At 41.1% G+C, this 11476-nt stretch overlaps 1 protein-coding gene across 1 annotated transcript in view; it reads right to left on the bottom strand.

Moving 5' to 3' along the window:
* The window catches only part of LOC122059846, a 41028-nt gene extending 29552 nt beyond the window's left edge, over positions 1-11476 (bottom strand). The window contains exon 1 of the mRNA XM_042622890.1: positions 11373-11476. The gene's annotated coding sequence lies outside the window, so the exon portion shown is untranslated. The remainder of the gene's footprint in view (positions 1-11372) is intronic.

Genomic DNA, 11476 nt, shown 5'->3' with positions numbered 1-11476 from the left:
TTTTTTTTTTTAGGTTACCCATATTTTCTATATATATATATATATAATATTTTTTTCCTCTGTAACATAATTGGTCTTAAAAATAAATAAATAAATAAAATAAAATTTCCATCAGCATGGAAGCACAATTCAACACAACCACTAGATCAACAACAGAGATAGGTAAACAAAGAAGAGAGATATAATCGAACCTTTACTGTTCGTGTCTTCAGTGTTCGAGCACCTGGAACCGAAATCCCCAACCAACTTGTTTGCAGACTAGTGAGAGGAGAGAGCAGGAGATGAGTAAGGGAAATAGGAAGAAGAGACAAAGAGGGTTCGTGCTGAAAGAGACTGAGTGGGGAGAAGCAACAGGAGGGGTGAGGGGTGGGTTTTTCACAGGAATTTATGGTTTTACCGGAGGAAGAGAGAGGATTTGAAGCGATCAGAGGAGGATTTTGCGGTGGCTCTTACAGTAAAGTGAGGGAGTGGATGGTGGGGGAGAAGCAAGAAGACAGGGTTTTGGGTGGAAAGGTAAAACCCTGTACAAAAAAACTGAGAAGATGCATCCCCTCATTCCCTCGAAGCGCGTTCTGAAAAGAACATCAACCGAATCAGCCCAATCAGTCAATAGATTAGTGGTGTAAAAAGCAAGGAAAAGCTCCATACCAAAAGAAAAGCAAGGCAAAGCTTTTGTTAAGCCGTACGTTATTCCCATTAATTATTAGGAAATGGGAAACGAATCTACGCACTAGGGGTGTCAATGGCCGGACTGGGTTTTCAATCTTAAGGTCTCTCAACTCAACTCAAGTCCATCCTAATCCTAGGTCGGACCGAAATATCTCAGCACAAGCCCAACCCAATTAATTTTAATCCAATCCAACTCAGACCTGATGAACCCTGATTGGATTATATAATCCAATCTAATCCAACTAAATACTATCGGTTACTTGATTACTTGATTTTGATGCATTGCAAAGGTCAAAGGCCAAAGTTTTAGATTATGGAAAATAAAAGACCTTTTTTCTTTAAGTATCCATTAATAATTATAAGCATATTTATATGATTATATACTTAATAAACATGGTTGGGTTGGGTTGGGTTGGGTTGGGTTTAGACCTCAACCCCGGTCCAACCCAACCCTACCTCGGCCCTGAAAATCTCAACCTAAGCCCTATTTGGGCTCAGGGCGGATTAGGGCTGGTTCGGGTTGACTGGGCTTTTTTGACACCCCTAATATGCACAGTGAAAATCACACAAAAGGATGAGATATTTCAACTATACCTTGGCCAACTAATGTGCTTCCCATATGTAATAGAAAAAATATCCTAATATGTAGTATGTTATATAGACTATAGATATATATATTTTATCAGGAAAAAAAAATGTATAGATATATCTAAGGATGCCAAAATTTAGCCTGAACTGATGAAACGGAATAGAATTGATGGAAAATGAAATTCAAATCGAAACCGATATGAGTTTATTGGATTTTACTTTGGATTGGGATTTTGTTTCATATATATCTTCTTCTTTTTTCTTTTCTTTTTTGGTAGAATGTTTCATCAACAATAATACTTTTATCCCAATTAAATGGAAATGGTACATTGATTTAATAAAAAATTGGATAAAATGTTTCAAATATGATATTTTTTTCTTTTAAGTTTAAAAAAAGGGAAATGAGACGCAACACACCAGCATATAAATTCCCTACATTATAGATTCCCATCATTGCAGATTTGGTCATTCTGACACTATCGTTTCCATCACATAATGTAGATAAACTTTTGTCATGGAAAAGTGAAGCGTTAAATGAAACTTGTGGCTTAAGTAATGTCAATAGAGGTTTTCCCCTATTTTTCTTTCTTTCTTTTTTTTTTTTTTTTTTTTTTTATTTTTTTTTTTTTTTTCTTATAAGGTTCTTTAACCACGAATAAGACTTTTATGTCCCGTTTGTTAGAGGAGAATTGGGGGTGAGAGAGTCTGATAATTGGGACCAACTTGTTAAAAAGGTGAAAGACTAAAAGATAGAGGGTGGGAGAGTCATTGTTCATCTCGAATGCCTAAGAAAGTAAATCCTAACGACTTGGAGTGGAGATGAACAGTGACTCCCATCCTTAGAGCTGCATGCAACCTCAAGGCCAAAGAAATATTTCAGGATCACTAAACCCTTGAGGTGAAAATGGTGTTGAAGAAATGAGATCAGCCCTTGAAGTGCCAGTTTTTCATTGTCGACAACGATGATATTGCCCACATAAATTAGTACAACTGTATATATAGCTAGATGTAGTGGATTTGATGAAGAGAGAATAGTTGGCCTTGGATTGGTGATAACCAACATCACTAAGAGAGCAGGTCAAGGTGGCAAACCAATTCCTGGAGGCTTGCTTCAGGCTGTAAAGGGACTTGTTCAGCTACAAAATCAAGTCTCCCCCTGTTTGGAAAACCTTGATGGAAGGCGCATGTAGACGTCCTCATGGACGTCACCATGTAAAAATGCATTATTGATATTGAGTTGATGCAAACGCCAACCAAGAATAGTCGTGATGGCAAGAAGGCTAAGATAGTAACAAGCTTAGCAAGAGGTGCAAAAGTGTTAGTGTAATCGAGACCCTCTTGTTGAATGTAACTCTTATTAATGAGACGGGCCTTGTAACACTCGACACTGCCATCAGCCTTAAGCTTGATTTTGTGACCATTTACAGCCAATTAGAGATTTACCTGCAGGAAGAGACTGCAAAGACCAAGTGTAAACTGATGCCTAATAGGAACACTTGACCTATATCTAAAACCATGGATCCAAGTCACACACAACATGGAATATTGTTAAGTTTGCCTTGAATTCTGACCCATTTTGAAGATTGACCCGACTCGACATATTTTGGTGGCGACCCGAATGGGAAGTTTTCTGAGATTTGTGATGAAAGCAGAGGGGATGGTTCGACCGCGACCCGATGGGTCGACCCGTGACTTGAAGTATATAATGTACTGTTGTCTTGTTGAGAAAGGTCATTGTATTTTGGGGGTTTTTTAGAGCTAGGGTTTCAGGGCGAGTTTTCTCGCCGCTGCTTGGGTGTAATCTCTCTTCTACATAGTGAAACATTTTCTTCTTCGCCCGATGACGTAGCACATCACCCTGGTGTGTGAACCTCGTTAAATCTGTGTCGTGTGGATCTATTTTCTCTTTATATTTCGTATTTCTTGGTGTTTGCTCTAACAAATATGATACATGAAATGACCAGACTAGGAATTGTGGAAGCTGATTTTATTTCATAAGTAACAAATATAATATTTTCATCTTAAAATGTTAGTAATTTCAGAGTCCAAGATCTTATCTCTTACTCCCTTCCCTTTTTTTTTTCAGTTGGTCAATCATCTTATATCTTAATCTTGCCCATTAACTATCGTATTTTACCATGCAATTCACGTAACATGTTAGAGAAGCAACTCAGATTTGTGTTTCATGTCCCTGTTGAGTACTGGGGCTTAACAAGCTGGATATCATCAACTGGCTGGGGAGTATCCATCTAAGATATGACAAAACACTTGGTTATTTAAACTTGGTGAAGACTAATTAAGAAAGCAGCTGAACAAAATCTAATAAATAGGTCTATGATTCCTAGTGGCAGTCTGGCCAACACCCACTTGCCATTTGTTGGTCATATCTCAGATTTACTTTAAGATGGTTTGAGATAGCTTTTGGTCTTAAAAGACCAATTTCTCCAAAAGTGCCATCTATGAGATTAATGAGATTCCTTTCATTGCAGATCTGGTCCAATGCCTTCATTGTAGGCGAGGAACTACTAGAGATCTGGGTGTGACTCTTTATAAGACAAGTGTGTTGGATAGTGGACACAGTGGCTGAAACTTGAAAGGATGGAGATCGAAGCACTTTGAGGGCTGGAAATCAGGTTAATAACTGCAAAGGGATTTTACTCTCGAAAAGGATGGTACCTCAAAGACCTAAAAATAAGTCGTTAAAGAAACCTCATAACAGATTTTGGATCTCCACTTGCTGGTGGTTCAAGACCAAAGTCAATGAATATTTTCTTCATGAGAGAGAGAGAGAAGTATGATCAATTAAGTAGTATTCAACAAGTCTAAAGCCTTAAAACAAAAAAACAAAAAAACAAAAAAACAAAAAACAAAAACAGATAATCATGTTTTAAACTCATTTAAATGGCAATGCTGGCTGTTTGCCATTTTTTCCCCTATTTATGGGAAACAAACATCAAAACGCGTAATTGGAAATAAAATGGACTCAGGAGAGAGAAGCTCTGAGAAGGATGGGGGGATTTTTGCTGCCCGTCCCCCCGATAGAGGAAAACAGCGGAGGATTACAGACTTCTGGGGCCTGGTGATTAGCACTGTGCCTCTGCCAGTCGCTACTGGTATACCTGGTTCGGCTGAAATGTCTCATCCAAGGGAAGAGACGACCGCTGGGAGAAAATAGTCCTACGCAGCAATGGCGATGAGGTCTATGCCAAATATTGATGATCTCCCAGATCCGATTCGCGCTGGAAATCTCACAAAAATTATGATCCCTCAGGAGGCGAATGAAGAGAAATTACATTCTTTCTCACATGCACTGATTGGCCGAGTAAATTTTTGCTTTGTCTCGATGGATGAAGTAAGGGCGGAAGCAAAGAAAGTCTAGAACTTGAAGGGCAGGGTGACTCTTGCACCTTTGGGAAAAGGTTTTATCCTTCTTCGCTTTGAAGTGGAAGGCGATATGGCTTCTATGTGGAAAAGGGGTTCCGTCAAAGTTAAGGGACAGATTATGCGTTTCCAACACTGGCGACCGGAGTTCAGTATTCATGAAGATCCAGTTCAGACCAAACTGGTCTGGATTCGATACCCAGAGCTTCCTATGGAGTATTGGCATGAGAAAATCTTACTCTCCATGGGCAAAGCCTCAGGGCGCCCTGTAGAGGTTGATCGCAGAACGCTACAGGGTAGCATGGGGAATTACGCTAGGGTGCTGGTGGAAGTGCCGTTGAGCAGAACCAGAGTGGAGGAAATTCAGGTTGAAAGAAAACAGCCGGGTAAGGATGTTTTATTCTGGTTCAAACAAAGAATTCTCTATGAGGATGGCATTGAAAGATGTACATCCTGTAAGAAACTGGGGCATCTTGCTGAGCAGTGTCGATCTAAGAGGAACACTGAGCGGCAGCCGGCTGAGGAAGACCGACGTCCAGCGGGAAATTTTCAGGTAACGGAGGAGGAGGGTGGTGCGCCCAGATCAGAGGAAATCCCTGCAAAATCTTCTCAGTTGGTAGGAGATCATAGATCTCTTCTCCCTATGGTAACTTCCCCTTGTAGAGGAATTATTCCAGACGTGGAAGATACAGAAAATATAGTAAGACTTCCAATGGACGATTTGACAGAAGGTAACTTGGAAATTTATATTCCTGCTCCAAATACCCTTGAGAGATCTACCCAGGACCCAAACACGGTGGATAACCCACTGGGCAGTGGTTATGGATCCGATTCAGATCCAGAGGAATCGGAACTCTACTCATCTGAGAAGGAGTCGATGACCTCTGGGAATGGCAGCGACGATGCAAAGAAGGGAGAGACTATTTCGGCTGCTGTACTCAACAAAGTCGAAGGCGGCATTGCTTCTAGAACTCTTCGACCTCGCAAAAAAAAAGTGGTATATGCTGGTGGTTGCGGAGGTCACAATCAGGTAAGAGGAGGGAGAGGCGGTCGCGGGTAGGATTGGGGGGGAGACAAAACATGTGATCTCTGAAATGTCTCCAGCTGCCCTTGAGGCAGGCAGAATTATTATTACTCACCATGAAGTAGAAGAGCTTGATCATGCTATTACAAGAGCAGATGGCGAGACTAAAAGGAAAGGAAAATCTACTGCTGCGACGGGGCAGGCCTTGAGGTCTGATCGTCAGGCTATTCCCAGGAATTGATTTATGAAGATTCTCTTTTGGAACATAAGAGGAATGAAGAAGGTAGCCAGAAAGCGCGCCTTAAGAGAATTAATAAAGAAGAAGAACCCTGATCTCCTTTGTATTGCTGAACCAATGATTCCAGTAAGTAGTTTTCCAAATCTGTATTTTAATAAATTGGGATTTCACTCCAACTTTATTTATAATAATAGAATGGGTAGAATTTCAAATTTATGGATTATGTGGAAAAGAAATATAGCCTGCCCTATGGTGATTTCGGAGTCATCCCAGCATATTTCGGTATCCCTGACTTGGGACCTTTCCCAAATTTAAGTCTCTTTTGTCCATGCTAGCAGTTTTCGAGCAGAGAGAAGAGCTCTTTGGTTGGACTTGGTAGCGGATACTCCTCACACCACAACCCCTTGGGCCATGGTAGGTGATTTTAATGCTTATCTCCATTCGCATGAAAAGAAGGGACCAGGTAATTTTAGCTTGGGCTCTGCTGCAGAATTTAATGCTATAATAGACTCTTGTTCCATGGCTCAGCTGCCTTCAAGTGGAAGAAAATTTACCTGGAGTAATAATAGGAAAGCTGGTAATGTTTCGGCTGTGCTCGATAGAAGCTTCTGCAATGGGAAGTGGTTAACTGTTTTTCAAGACTCCTCGCAACTAGTGCTGCCAAGAATTGCTTCTAATCATGGGCCGATTTTGATGGTCTCTGATGCCAGCCAGCACCCCTCAAATTGCCCTTTTCGCTTTCACCAATTTTGGATGGAACATGAAGACTTCGTCAGAATTGTGGCTTTGTCCTGGTCTGAATGGGTCCCTGGACCGCCTATCCTTGTTCTCACTTCTAAATTGAAGCGGCTGAAGAGGGACTTAAAATCTTGGGCGAGATCTGCCTTTCCCAACTTTGATGAAGACCTAGAGCGTGCGAAGAAGACTCTGAACCTGAGTCATGACCAGATTGCAAGTGAAGGGATGAATGATCATCTATTTGCTATGGAACCTGATGCGAAAACGGGATTGGTGAAAGCCTTGGAAAACCATGAAAAAATTTGGGCAGAAAAGGCGAGAATCAGGTGGTTGAAAGATGGTGACAAGAACTCAAAATTTTTTCACCTTTCAGTCAAAATGAGAAGAAACAAAAACTCAATCAGAGCTCTCAAGAAACAAGATGGGATCATTGTGGAGGGGTATAATCAGATAGGGGAATATATTGTGGACTTTTACGAGAGGTTCCATAGAGCCTCCACCACAGTGAATCATGAGGATTTATTGGATAATATTCCAAAAATTCTTAATCAGATGGACTGCTATAAGATGGACTCTCTTCCTGGGAATGAGGAAATAAGGAGGGCAGTTTGGGAGCTCGACCCGGACAGCTCACCGGGCCCAGATGGTTTCTCTGGTGCATTCTTTCTCAAATGCTGGGATATGGTGGAAGTGGAGGTCTACAATGCTGTGAAACAGTTTTTCAGCATTGGGTCCATGCCAAATGGGATAAACAATAATTTTCTGGTTTTGATTCCAAAGGTGGATGGTGCAAATACTCTTGAGAAATTTCGGCCCCTTTGTATGGGTAACTTTTTCTGCAAAATCATATCCAAAGTCATGGCAATGCGACTTGAGACTCTCCTCCCTCGTCTGATCTCAGAAGAGCAGAGTGCCTTTCAGAAGGGGAAGATGATCCACGACAATATAGTTGTGGCCTCTGAGCTTGCAAATTTAATGTTCTCTACAACCAAAGGTGGGGGCCTTGGTCTTAAAATTAATATAAGGAAAGCTTATGACACTATTTCCTGGTCTTTTATTTTTCAGGTGTTGAGTAAATTTGGCTTCTCCAATAAATGGATTAATTGGCTACACCAACTCCTGCTTTCGACCAAAATTTCTATTCTGGTGAACGGAGGTCCTCAGGGCTTCTTCGGGGTGGAGCGTGGCCTGAGACAAGGTGATCCTATATCCCCCATGCTGTTTATCATAGCAGAAGAAGTTCTGTCTAGAGGGTTGTCAAACCTGGTTCAGAGCAAGAGTCTCAAAACAATCAGTGGCCCAAGAGGCGTTACTACTCCTGGACACATTTTATTCGCAGATGATATATTCATCTTCACCAACGCCTCATTGAGATATGTAAATGCTCTGAAATCTTTTTTGATGAAGTATCAGGACTTTTCAGGTCAATGCATCAGTTTTGAGAAAAGTAAGCTTTTCCTAGGAAAGATAGCTCCTGCTCGCAAGCAGACAATTGCTGATACCCTTGGAATTCAGATATGCACTTTCCCAACTCGCTACTTAGGAGTTGAAATATTTAAGGGTAGAGTCAAGAAAGAGGCTCTGCTTCCAGTGATGGACAAGGTGAAAGGCCGTCTTGCGGGTTGGAAAGGAAAGCTCTTGCCTTTGGCGGGTAGAACGGAGTTGGTCAGATCAGTCATTGCTGGTATCCCTAACCATAGTTTTGCTATTTATTGGTGGCCTTCTTCCCTTTTATCTATAATGGAACGATGGATGAGAAACTTCATTTGGACGGGGGAGACTGAAACGTCCAGGAAAATTACTGTTAAATGGGACTCCCTTTGCATGCCTAAAGAGGAAGGCGGTTTAGGTATCAGGACACTCCGAGATATCAATAAAGCTATGTTGTGCAAGCTTGCATGGAGGGTCAAGCATGAGAGGACAACCTCCAGCTCCTTCCTTAAAGCCTGCTTTGTTAAAAAAGATGGTAAGCTCAAGAAAGGAGTTTCTTCCTCTATTGCCTTGGGGGTGAAAAAAGTTTGGAGGTTTGTGGAAGAAAATGAAAGATGGATTATTGGTAATGGTAATCTTACAAATTTCTGGAAAGATAAATGGTGGGGACCTAAATCTGTTCTGAAGGAGGTAGAGAGTTTCGACCTGACAACTCTTACATTTACAGCTAAGGTGAGAATTTATTTGTGGTGGAGAATGGGCACTCCCTGAGGTGAGATCGCCGTAGTTGAGAAGAATTTTTGAAAAAATTAAGCAAATTAAAATTCCTTCATGCAAATTAGATGACACATGCTGCTGGTCCTTGTCAACTTTGGGTAATTTTTCTACAGCCTCAGCTTGGGAGGGCATCAGAAGGAAGGCTAACAAGACTCCATGGAGCACTCTGGTTTGGAGGAAAGGTCTGCCGCCTAGGTTCTCCACTCTAGGCTGGCTCCTTGCACATGGTAGACTGCCAACAGACGAACAAATTAGAAATAAGGGGATTTACCTTGCTTCAAGGTGTGCCCTCTGCAACCAAGGCGAGGATAGTATTGATCATATTTTCCTCAGCTGCTCCTTCGCGACTTCTGTCTGGAAATCTTTTACTGAACTGCTTTGATGTGAGATGGAAAATGCATCAGTCGATTAATAATCTGATTAGTTGGTGGAAAACGAAGGGAAGAGTAGTAAATCTCAAACACCTTGGATGATGGGTTTTTCTATTATAGCAGCAAATATTTGGTGGGAAAGAAACAGAAGGTGTCACGATAACAGTGCCAAGAATGATAAGCAGATATTTGACTTTAGTCGACAAGAGCTCTGTCTTTGCATGGGGAAGGTGAAGGGCGAGGTGAAATCCCCGACTGATGTTATGTGTTGTAGGAGATTGGGTTTATCTGCAGCTCCGTCCAGGCATCTCCCTCCTCTGGAAGTAGACTGGTGTGAGCCTCATCTGAATTCGCTTAAGATTAATGTCGATGGTAGCGCTCTAGGAAACCCGGGAAGAGCAGGGGCTGGAGGAGTAGCTCGCGACCATGATGGCCAGGTTCGTGATTCTTTTAGTATTTTTCTGGGCATTAAACAGATTTATAATGCTGAGTTTGAGGCTGTTATGGAGGGCATTTTGATGGCAAAGGCGCTGGATGCAAGGCGTCTTTGGATAGAGTCTGACTCGGCTGTGGTGGTCACTGCGATTCAGTGTAACCATATTCCATGGTTCACTCTCCAAAAATGATTGTCTCTTCTTCCGTTCCTGGAATCGATCCCATGGAAGATCTCCCATTGCTTTCGCGAAGCAAACCCGATAGCGGACTACTTGGCAAAACAGGCTTCCAAATCTGGAAACTCTGTATTCTCGGTGTCTTTCCCCAGACATATAGCAGAGTTCTTACATAATGATATTCAGGGTAGGCATCGTTTTAGATTCCCGTAGGGCTTTCTCTAGCTCTTTCTGCTGATGGCCATGCCGAAGGTGGAGATTGCTAGTGGCGCTAGGGGTTTTTCTGCCTTGCCTTTTTCATTGGTTTTTCTTGTTGATGTATCTTTCCTTCTCTTTTTTATAAAGATCATCTTTTAGCAAAAAAAAAAAATTCTAACGTAAGAAGTTCAAAAATACTATTTGCGAAATATCTGAAAGTGTTCTAGTAACTATTTCTATTCTAGCTAAGAACGTCAAAGATTTACCCAAAAAAAAAGAAAAAATGTTAAGTTTGGGATTATCATAGTTTAACAATACATTCTTTCTCGAAACAAAATACATAACAAGAGAGTAACTAAAATTTTCCTTTGCACACCAGGAAACTTCCTAAAAGGCACTTCCGAATGAAACATGTTTTAACATAAAGGGAAAAAAATTAACAGAGAAAAGTCAATGCTACAAAAAGAAGAGGGAATTTATGGTCTTGGCTTTCCAGATTTTATAAAAAGTAGATAAAAGCAGACTTTGAAAGCTCCGACCACTCTAAAGCTCGAGAACAAGTTTAGAACCAATAGTATATAATTGCATGCACACCATATGTAGGACAAGCATTTCAAAACTAGAAAATGGTGACTGGGTAATGATATCTTAGAGCTTAAGTTTTATAGAATGGATTCTTGATATATGAGTAGTGTAATCAAGCATGGACATTCAAGCAAAAGGAAAATCAAGCATGAACATAAAAAGCAGTTAGTATTAGACAGCTTTAATATCAAATCGGCTTCACTATGGTAGGTTGAAGGAATTTTGATACTTTCCATCCCACTGTACCCTCCAACCCCATCTCACGCCATCCATGGGGGAGAATGTACCCTTTGTACGTACATGTGAGAATTCAACACCTATTCCTTTTGCTTTCATATATTCCCTTCTTTACCCTATAATTAAATTGTTGAAAGTGGGACAAGTGTTAGATCCTTGCATGTACTTCTAGGTGAACATAGCTGCATAGAATTGACTCTCTCCCCACACCCCATGATGGTGTGAGATGGGTTTGGAGGGTACAGCTGGATGGAGAGGATCTGGACTCAGGTTAATGAAGTAACGTAGGTACTAACATGTCCCAGATTAGAGAGCACACAGTGAACATTAATTATTTCCAGGATTCCCAAAGTAAGAGCACTGAGACTTCTGTGGAAAGAAGTAAAGAAACAACTGCATATATAAACCCAACACTAAAAACTCCCAAAGGAAATATAATTGATAAAACTATGATACCTCATAGACAAATTTATAACCCCAAAACCTCATTCCATGAAGATTTAACATAAGTTGAGGGGAATTACCTTGAAGAAAAGAGCAAATCAAACAGAGAGAGGGAGAGAGAGAGAGAGAGAGAAAGCAGATGTCGGTAATGCGAAGGACGGCTCTGCGTTCTTGGTTGTTGGAG

The sequence above is a fragment of the Macadamia integrifolia genome, chromosome 13 (assembly GCF_013358625.1).
Source record: "Macadamia integrifolia cultivar HAES 741 chromosome 13, SCU_Mint_v3, whole genome shotgun sequence".
In the NCBI taxonomy this organism is placed as follows: Eukaryota; Viridiplantae; Streptophyta; class Magnoliopsida; order Proteales; family Proteaceae; genus Macadamia; species Macadamia integrifolia.
The sequence above is the reverse complement of the archived record's forward strand: the minus strand, read 5'-3'. Positions and strand labels throughout refer to the sequence as shown.